We start from the raw sequence: 10,987 nt of genomic DNA on the forward strand, positions 1-10,987 counted from the left end.
TGCCTGATCCCAGACAGCACACAAACCTCTGCCCAACGTAGGCACAATGTAACCTATATACATTACGCATTGGGAAGATGCAGTTTAGACATAGTTTGTTAATTGGCAAGATGTCTTGCAGACGTATTTAAGAAAAGCCTACATTTAAATGATGCAATTCTACACTCGTTTCTACATCGTCCAGGCATCAACATTCTATTCTCAAAAGCATAATAGGTTACTCTGGCCTCCTCGGGCATTAAGCCTTAGCCAACCCACAAGAACACTTCAAAATACACAACATTGTTCATATACAGTATTTGGTTACCTCAGGACTATCTCTGTATGTTTGTGCATTTGCCTTCAGATATTTACTGGCATAATATTACTGTGAGGAGGTGTAACACTGGATCCTCCAGCTAGTCAGAGAGCTGTCAGCATGTGAGGGTTCCTGTAGTAGAACCAACAGTATTAAAGTTCAAGTTGATTTCATTCAGCCTGTTGTTTGAGCGTTTGCTTGAGCCTGTCTGGAGTGCCGATGGGTGAGTGGGGTTTGCACTTTTGGGACTAGTCTATTGCACCAGGTAAGCTAAATCAAGCACAGCATTAAAAGACAACAGGCACAGGGCTGGTGCCATCCCCTACTCCCATTGTGGCCTTGAGCAAGGCATTTAACCCCTAAACTGTTACAAGGGTAAGGCTGTAATACTGACCCTGTGTTGCTCCCAGCCTGGTGCATTAACAGTCAGGAGATTGAGTACTGTGACAGTAAAAAATACCCAACTTCTCAACTCGCAGTGAGCATTGTGGGATAATTAGTAGTACAGTGGCACCTTCCATGCCTGAATTGAAGTACGTTTTCAAACCATTTCACTTGAAGTTCACCGACGTGCACATGTACAGGCATATGTTTGTTACAGGAAGAGAACATTCCTTCTGGTTGTAATGTTATGTCTACACAAAGAGAAGTCCTGTTCCTTCCAACTGCCACCCAGAGATAATGTAGTACGATAACTAGCAAGACAAAGCTCATAGGTTATAGATAGAAACTTTATATTCTCAGATAGACATGATTGGATGGTCCTCATTACACATAGAATACAACCGTTTTCAATACTGCAACTCCTCAGTGAAACAATACAATGTGGGGTGATCAGCCAATCACATTAAAATGTACTTTACACTGCAAGTTCTTCTCATGTTTCTTCCAAGATGTAAAACTGGGATTGTAATATGTGACTATTGAAAAAACAAACAGAAATGTGTCCTTCTTCATAGCCTACCATATGAGAAAGCTTATTGAACTAATGTGGTTTTACAACTAGTCCTACATGTTTTCAGACGTTCAATGGAAAACCAGATTTCCTGAAGTAAACAGACAAAAGGAGGATTTCAAGATCATGGTATCCAGATTCTTACAACATTTTAAAATGACATTTTAACAAAATGGTGGGCCAGGCCTGAACTGATCAGCTCAACTACCATTAAAACGGATATTGTAAGAGCATAGTTTCAGTCAATGTAAGGTCAATGCAAACACACAATATAAAACGTTTATTTACGTCATATAAAAAGTGTACCTACCTAATATATAAAAAGTTCACCTAGCTAATCTGAATGAAACATTTAGAGGTGTATGTATCATACATTTAGCAGAGTAACATGTCAATAAACACACAAAAACTCAACAATATGCTCTTATATTTACGTCTTCTCCTTTGGTTGGAATGGTCCTTTTCTAAAGCTATAGATCACAAGAACATCTAAAGTGTTGTTAGGGTGTGATGAAATACAAATAAATACTGCAGGAATCTTTTGGACTCATGACAGCGTTACTGAAAAGTGCATGGCTTCCTTCAGTCTTTTCCTAAGTGCATAATTATAATCTGCAACATCACTGTAATAAATAAGAGACAAGTTCTACAATATATTTCCCATATACATCCGTTTTTGTTTGTCCTTGAATTGCTTAATTGACGTCCCAGCACACAGGGTGTGTTTCAATTGAAACAGGTCATTCTCCTAGTGGAGGAAAACCTGCAAAAAAACAATACCGCTGGTTACATAGACTGCAGAACATTAAGTAGAGTCCAATATTCTGTCCTTTGTCCCTAAGTATGCACTGCATTTACTGGTAATTACTGGTATAATAAACATTGTGGAAACGGTCTAGCCCGTACCTACACCTATCCAATACTTTATATATGGGGAGTGGTGAACAAGTGCACACTTCAGGAGATTTGTAGTTACATAACATTGATACTGCATGAATACATAGGATTACACACCTAAACAGGTATTTAGAGCAAAAAGATTCAAATATTTAGCTGATTCTGAGAAGCGTCAGCTAGCTTACCTGTTTCCAATTCGAAGGAGGAGTAATACCGAAGTATTTTAGCCTAGCTAGCCTACATGTTTCCAGTTGGTTGGATGAGTAATACAGATGTCCTTTAGCCTAGCTAGCCTACATGTTTCCAGTTGGTTAGATGAGTAATACAGATGTATTTTAGCCTAGCTAGCCTACATGTTTCCAGTTGGAAGGAGGAGTAATACAGATGTATTTTAGCCTAGCTAGCCTACATGTTTCCAGTTGGTTGGATGAGTAATACAGATGTCCTTTAGCCTAGCTAGCCTACATGTTTCCAGTTGGTTAGATGAGTAATACAGATGTATTTTAGCCTAGCTAGCCTACCTGTTGTCAGTTGGTTAGATGAGTAATACAGATGTATTTTAGCCTAGCTAGCCTACCTGTTGTCAGTTGGTTGGATGAGTAATACAGATGTAATTTAGCCTAGCTAGCCTACATGTGTCCAGTTGGTTGGATGAGTAATAAAGATGTCCTTTAGCCTAGCTAGCCTACCTGTTTTCAGTTGGTTGGATGAGTAATACAGATGTATTTTAGCCTAGCTAGCCTACCTGTTTCCAGTTGGTTGGATGAGTAATACAGATGTCATTTAGCCTAGCTAGCCTACATGTGTCCAGTTGGTTGGATGAGTAATACAGATGTCCTTTAGCCTAGCTAGCCTACCTGTTTCCAGTTGGTTGGATGAGTAATACAGATGTTCCTTAGCCTAGCTAGCCTACCTGTTTTCAGTTGGTTGGAGGAGTAATACAGATGTATTTTAGCCTAGCTAGCCTATCTGTTTTCAGTTGGTTGGATGAGTAATACAGATGTACTTTAGCCTAGCTAGCCTACCGGTTTTCAGTTGGTTGGATGAGTAATACAGATGTATTTTAGCCTAGCTAGCCTACCTGTTTCCAGTTGGTTGGATGAGTAATACAGATGTCATTTAGCCTAGCTAGCCTACATGTGTCCAGTTGGTTGGAGGAGTAATACAGACGTCCTTTAGCCTAGCTAGCCTACCTGTTTCCAGTTGGTTGGATGAGTAATACAGATGTTCCTTAGCCTAGCTAGCCTACCTGTTTTCAGTTGGTTGGAGGAGTAATACAGATGTATTTTAGCCTAGCTAGCCTACCTGTTTTCAGTTGGTTGGATGAGTAATACAGATGTACTTTAGCCTAGCTAGCCTACCGGTTTTCAGTTGGTTGGATGAGTAATACAGATGTATTTTAGCCTAACTAGCCTACCTGTTTCCAGTTGGTTGGATGAGTAATACAGATGTTCCTTAGCCTAGCTCGCCTACCTGTTTCCAGTTGGTTGGATGAGTAATACAGATGTCCTTTAGCCTAGCTAGCCTACATGTTTCCAGTTGGTTAGATGAGTAATACAGATGTATTTTAGCCTAGCTAGCCTACATGTTGTCAGTTGGTTGGATGAGTAATACAGATGTAATTTAGCCTAGCTAGCCTACATGTGTCCAGTTGGTTGGATGAGTAATAAAGATGTCCTTTAGCCTAGCTAGCCTACCTATTTTCAGTTGGTTGGATGAGTAATACAGATGTATTTTAGCCTAGCTAGCCTACCTGTTTCCAGTTGGTTGGATGAGTAATACAGATGTCATTTAGCCTAGCTAGCCTACATGTGTCCAGTTGGTTGGATGAGTAATACAGATGTCCTTTAGCCTAGCTAGCCTACCTGTTTCCAGTTGGTTGGATGAGTAATACAGATGTTCCTTAGCCTAGCTAGCCTACCTGTTTTCAGTTGGTTGGAGGAGTAATACAGATGTATTTTAGCCTAGCTAGCCTACCTGTTTTCAGTTGGTTGGATGAGTAATACAGATGTACTTTAGCCTAGCTAGCCTACCGGTTTTCAGTTGGTTGGATGAGTAATACAGATGTATTTTAGCCTAGCTAGCCTACCTGTTTCCAGTTGGTTGGATGAGTAATACAGATGTCATTTAGCCTAGCTAGCCTACATGTGTCCAGTTGGTTGGAGGAGTAATACAGATGTCCTTTAGCCTAGCTAGCCTACCTGTTTCCAGTTGGTTGGATGAGTAATACAGATGTTCCTTAGCCTAGCTAGCCTACCTGTTTTCAGTTGGTTGGAGGAGTAATACAGATGTATTTTAGCCTAGCTAGCCTACCTGTTTTCAGTTGGTTGGATGAGTAATACAGATGTACTTTAGCCTAGCTAGCCTACCGGTTTTCAGTTGGTTGGATGAGTAATACAGATGTATTTTAGCCTAGCTAGCCTACCTGTTTCCAGTTGGTTGGATGAGTAATACAGATGTTCCTTAGCCTAGCTAGCCTACCTGTTTCCAGTTGGTTGGGTGAGTAATACAGATGTACTTTAGCGTAGATCTGGAGGTTGATGAAGGGAGCGAACCCCACCACATCCTGCAGTATCACCAGGGAAATAGACAGAGAACAACAATACATTATAGATGATACTTCAAATCCTTTCAGATGGACATTTTGTTTTGTATGGTCCTTACAGTACAATTGCTTTCATCAATGCCTCAGTGAAACAATACAAGACGCTGTGTGTTCAGCCCTTCACATTAAATGTATAGGATGCCGGATGTTCTTAAGTGTTAAAACTGGGGGGTGATATGTGATTATTCAAATACACTAATTGTTGTGTTATAAATGACAGTAATAATTGTACATGAGTGTGTCCTTCGCCTTCATACCTGCAGCAGCACAAGGGCCCTCTGTAGTGGTGGCTCCACGTCAATCTCAACGTTCCTCTTCCGCAGGGGGTCCAGACTGGACTCAGTCACGTTGTGACAGTGGTTCACCTTCAGAGACTGCAGCTTGGGGCAGTACTCTGCAACAGTCCTGCACGCACGCACATACACACACAGCAGGACCAAAAGGTGTAAGGACAGGTTAACCAGTGAATATCAAAGTAGGAGTGCCAGTCTCCCCTTCATCCAAAGCAAGCTGGAGCAGGACATACTCTGCAACCGTCCTGGACACAGCACGAAGAGGGTTCTTACAGGTGTGCCATTGCAGATCTAAAACATGTGTCATGACGTTATCCTGTTGGGTGAGGTTTATGACCCCCCCCCCCCCCACCATAAATACCTTTTCCCCTTTTCTCTCTCTACTCTACAGAATGGACTCTTGGAAATACTTTTTTTAACATAGAGACAGTATATGGTAACATCAAAAGGTTGGGGAATGGAACAATATTTCTGTAATCCAACCAGTTGAAAGTGTCCGTTGTTACTTAAAGAATATGATGTCAGATCAGTTGTCTTCTGAGACATTATTACTGATGATAGGACGGCATAAATTATATCTTGGAAAGTCTACACATTCTAGTCATCAGATTCACATGGAATTGTTATGCAATTTAAATGTTTAAATATGAAACTATTTGTGAAAATATTAAATGTAATTTTATCTTTCTAAATGAGAGAATTGTTTTCATAAGTCATTTTATGCTTACTCGGTGGCCACGCCCAACTGAACAGACATTGGTTGGAGAGGGATGAAACATGCCCTTCTCTTCCCCAGTATAAAGCCCCCGTGACCCAATTCACATCAGACTACGCAAACCCCAGCGTGAGCTGTGGTTGAGAATGGTTGAATATTCACTCTACATAACGAAATGTACATGAGACCAGATCACGTGGAGGTGACGATCACTACGCTGGAAGGATGAATTTCTACTAGACTAGCCAGAATTCAGCACGAGCTAATTATGGCAAAATGGTATGAACTTTGAACTCTTATTGACTAAAGAAGAAGTGATAACTCGACTTCTAGGATGTATCAGCTGCAGCTGTAAACGTACGTGGCGTAGGACAGACAATCTCCTAATAACAACGACAGGCTATAACGTATCCGCTCGACAACATTACGACCAGATAGATTCTTCAAAGGTCAATGGCGATCTCTGCTGAGCAAACCAGGCTTCCATCTTCGACCCATCTATCGAAGCGCAGCTCAGTGGAAATATATATCTTGAATTTTCCTTTTCACAATACCCCATAATGACATCACAATACCCCATAATGACATCACAATACCCCATAATGACAAAGCAAAAACAGGAAATTGTTGAAAAATATACAACAACTCAAATATCACATTTACATAAGTATTCAGACCCTTTACTCAGTACTTTGTTGAAGCACCTTTGGCAGTGATTACAGCCTTGAGTCTTCTTGGGCATGACGCTACAAGCTTGGCACACCTGTATTTGGGGAGTTTGTCCCAATCTTCTCTGCAGATTCTCTCAAGCTCTGTCAGGTTGGATGGGGAGCGTTGTGGCACAGCTATTTCCGGTCTCTCCAGAGATGCTCAATCAGGTTAAAGTCTGGTCTCTGGCTGGGCCACTCAAGGACATTCAGAGATTTGTCCCGAAGCCACACCTGCGTTGTCTTGCCTGAGTGTTTAGGGTCGTTGTCCTGTTGGAAGGTGAACCTTCACCCCAGTCTGAGGTCCTGAGTGCTCTGGAGGAAACATGCACCATCCCTATGATGAAGCATGGTGGTGGCAGCATCATGCTGTGGGGATGTTTTTCAGTGGCAGGGACTGAGAGACTAGTCAGGATCGAGGGAAAGGTGAACAGAGCAAAGTACAGAGAGATCCTTGATGAAAACCTGTTCCAGAGTGCTCAGGTTCTCAGACTGCTCATGATGCATTTGTAAGTTATTTTATTGGAGAATCAATGGATATAACATTCATTTATAAGTCCAAAACTGTATGTAGCAACTAAGGATTTTAACTTGAAAGTGAAAGTTTATTAATTAAGTCATCGGATGAATCCCGGAAACCAAAGATGTAACTACAACTCATGTCCACAAGGTAGAGTCAGAGCAGAGATAGTGAAATGTTTTCTGTTGGCCAGTGTCTAGTTCCCCTAATGTGACCTTTAATCTTCCTGTTGCTCAGTGTCTAGATCCCCCAATGTGACCTTTGATCTATAAAGTCAGCAGGAAGTACATGATAGACTGCATTCCAAATGGTACCACATTCTCTATGCAGTGCATTACTTTAGACCAGAGACCACGGGGTTCTGGACAGAATAGAGTGCCATTTAGGACACATGCAGAGTGTGTAAACTAGCATATCACCCTACTCTACCTAGCAACATGATGACAACTACTGATCTGTCAATCAGACAAGGAAAGAGAGGGAGGTTTTAATATATTTGGCAGATTTTAAAATCACAGCTAACAAATGTATGATGCTTAATATAGGTTTATTGAAGGATTACAGATAAACTGGTGAGCCATACAACGTTTCCACCATGAATTCACATCGTCATTGTTTATCAATCACATCATTAATACTGATGTACAATCAGAAGATATGGACGGTACATTCAGAAGATATGGACGGTACATTCAGAAGATATGGACGGTACATTCAGAAGATATGGACGGTACATTCAGAAGATATGGATGGTACATTCAGAAGATATGGACGGTACATTCAGAAGATATGGACGGTACATTCAGAAGATATGGACGGTACATTCAGAAGATATGGACGGTACATTCAGAAGATATGGACGGTACATTCAGAAGATATGGACGGTACATTCAGAAGATATGGACGGTACATTCAGAAGATATGGACGGTACATTCAGAAGATATGGACGGTACAATGGATGGATATATTGTGATGTGCAGATCTGCATCCGTTGGTAATAATGGCAGGTGATGTCAGGTGACGTGTGAGTTCCATAGTGGTCCATTCAATATGGAGACAGGAGAGGATCCTCAATACCTTATGGCAACACACACACACATATATATATATATTACTGTAACTTTTGATAATGCTATAATACTAATTTGTACAAACACTTGTTTCTAATTGGTTGTTGTATCAGTGGAGGCAGGATTAAAGAACCCAGGTGGTGGATGCATATCAGATGTCCAGGATGTGATGTCATAAAGTCAGGAGGGAAGGTAAATACATTACTTTACTTTCAGATGTCCAGGATGTGATGTATTTACCCTCCCTCCTGACTTTATGACATTACTTTACTTTCAGATATCCAGGTCACACAGACATCTCACCTCTCAAAGAAAGAGTAGGACTTACAGGTGCTTATCCACAATGCTGATGGCGCCACCATCTACGACCCATGATACGTCTGAGACGTCGGAGACGCCTGATCAGCCGCTGGTTGATACGTCTGAGATTCCAGTAAATCCTGCGAAATCTGTAACGCCATCCCCAAAACAGATTTTGCAACTTCTCTGATTTGGGTGTCCCCTGCATCTCCTGCAGTAATCCTACTGCAGCTGCCTCTGTATTTATGAAATATTCATATCAATATCAGCTGTCATACTGTACATAGTATAAGAGACATCATTATCTGGTAGTGTTTCAGGACATGTACACACTAGTTCCAGCTAGGTATTGACTGCTCAGCAAGCTACATTATTATCATTACTGGTAGTAGTAAAGTTAGTATCAATGTACTATGTTGTAGAGAGATTAACTTGCCGTCATTTTGAGCCTCTAGTTCTTCTTGAGGCAAAGAGTCTTTTCAGAGAAAGATTAAACAAAAGTTGTTAAAAATGAAACACAAGTGTCTACTTTCAATATCAGCTGTCATACTGTACATAGTATAAGAGGCATCATTATCTGGGAGTGTGTCAGGACATGTACACACTAGTTCCAGCTAGGTATTGACTGCTCAGCAAGCTACATTATTATCATTACTGGTAGTAGTAAAGTTAGTATCAATGTACTATGTTGTAGAGAGATTAACTTGTCGTCATTTTGAGCCTCTGGTTCTTCTTGAGGCAAAGAGTCTTTTCAGAGAAAGATTAAACAAAAGTTATTAAAAATGAAACACAAGTGTCTACTTTCATTATTATTTGTAGATAGATAGATAGATAGATAGATAGATAGATAGATAGATAGATAGATAGATAGATAGATAGATAGATAGATAGATAGATAGATAGATAGATAGATAGATAGATAGATAGATAGATAGATAGATAGATAGATACAGACTCAGTGAGCATAGCCTTGCTATTGAGAAAGGCCGCCGTAGGCAGACATGGCTCTCAAGAGAAGACAGGCTGTGCTCACTGCCCACAAAATGAGGTGGAAACTGAGCTGCACTTCCTAACCTCCTGCCCAATGTATGACCATATTAGAGAGACATATTTCCCTCAGATTACACAGATCCACAAAGAATTTGAAAACAAATCCAAATTTGATAAACTCCCATATCTACTGGGTGAAATTCCACAGTGTGCCATCACAGCAGCAAGAGTTGTGACCTGTTGCCACAAGAAAAGGGCAACCAGTGAAGAACAAACACCATTGTAAATACAACCCATATTTATGCTTATTTATTTTCCATTGTGTACTTTAACCATTTGTACATTGTTACAACACTGTATCAATGTACTATGTTGTAGAGAGATTAACTTACCGTCATTTTGAGCCTCTGGTTCTTCTTGAGGCAAAGAGTCTTTTCAGAGAAAGATTAAACAAAAGTTATTAAAAATGAAACACAAGTGTCTACTTTGAATATCAGCTGTCATACTGTACATAGTATAAGAGACATCATTATCTGGGAGTGTGTCAGGACATGTACACACTAGTTCCAGCTAGGTATTGACTGCTCAGCAAGCTACATTATTATCATTACTGGTAGTAGTAAAGTTAGTATCAATGTACTATGTTGTAGAGAGATTAACTTACTGTCATTTTGAGCCTCTAGTTCTTCTTGAGGCAAAGAGTCTTTTCAGAGAAAGATTAAACAAAAGTTATTAAAAATGAAACACAAGTGTCTACTTTCATTATTATTTGTAGATAGATAGATAGATAGATAGATAGATAGATAGATAGATAGATAGATAGATAGATAGATAGATAGATAGATAGATAGATAGATAGATAGATACAGACTCAGTGAGCATAGCCTTGCTATTGAGAAAGGCCGCCGTAGGCAGACATGGCTCTCAAGAGAAGACAGGCTATGTGCTCAGTGCCCACAAAGGTGGAAGGTGGAGGTGGAAACTTAGCTGCACTTCCTAACCTCCTGCCCAATGTATGAACATATTAGAGAGACATATTTCCCTCAGATTACACAGATCCACAAAGAATTCGAAAACAAATCCAAATTTGATAAACTCCCATATCTACTGGGTGAAATTCCACAGTGTGCCATCACAGCAGCAAGATGTGTGACCTGTTGCCACAAGAAAAGGGCAACCAGTGAAGAACAAACACCATTGTAAATACAACCCATATTTATGCTTATTTATTTTCCATTGTGTACTTTAACCATTTGTACATTGTTACAACACTGTATATATATAATATGACATTTGTAATGTCTTTATTGTTTTGAAACTTCTGTAAGTGTAATGTTTACTGTTAATTTTTATTGTTTACTTCAATTTTGTATATTATCTACCTCACTTGCTTTGGCAATGTTAACACATGTTTCCCATGTCAATAAAGCCCCTTGAATAGATAGATAGATAGATAGATAGATAGATAGATAGATAGATAGATAGATAGATAGATAGATAGATAGATAGATAGATAGATAGATAGATAGATAGATAGATAGATAGATAGATAGATAGATAGATAGATAGATAGATAGATAGATAGATAGATAGATAGATAGATAGATAGAAAACCAAGAGAAACATACACACTTAC

The 10,987-nt window shown here is 39.8% G+C and overlaps 1 long non-coding RNA gene across 1 annotated transcript; it reads right to left on the minus strand.

Moving 5' to 3' along the window:
* Positions 1 to 1,518: 1,518 nt before the first annotated feature.
* On the minus strand, positions 1,519 to 4,510 carry LOC120037028. Its single transcript, XR_005474733.1, has 2 exons — positions 4,464 to 4,510; positions 1,519 to 2,016 (listed from the first exon to the last, which is right to left on the minus strand). It is a non-coding gene; the product is annotated as an uncharacterized LOC120037028 (long non-coding RNA).
* Positions 4,511 to 10,987: the final 6,477 nt, after the last annotated feature.

Source organism: Salvelinus namaycush, unplaced genomic scaffold, assembly GCF_016432855.1.
Source record: "Salvelinus namaycush isolate Seneca unplaced genomic scaffold, SaNama_1.0 Scaffold1549, whole genome shotgun sequence".
Classification (NCBI taxonomy): domain Eukaryota; kingdom Metazoa; phylum Chordata; class Actinopteri; order Salmoniformes; family Salmonidae; genus Salvelinus; species Salvelinus namaycush.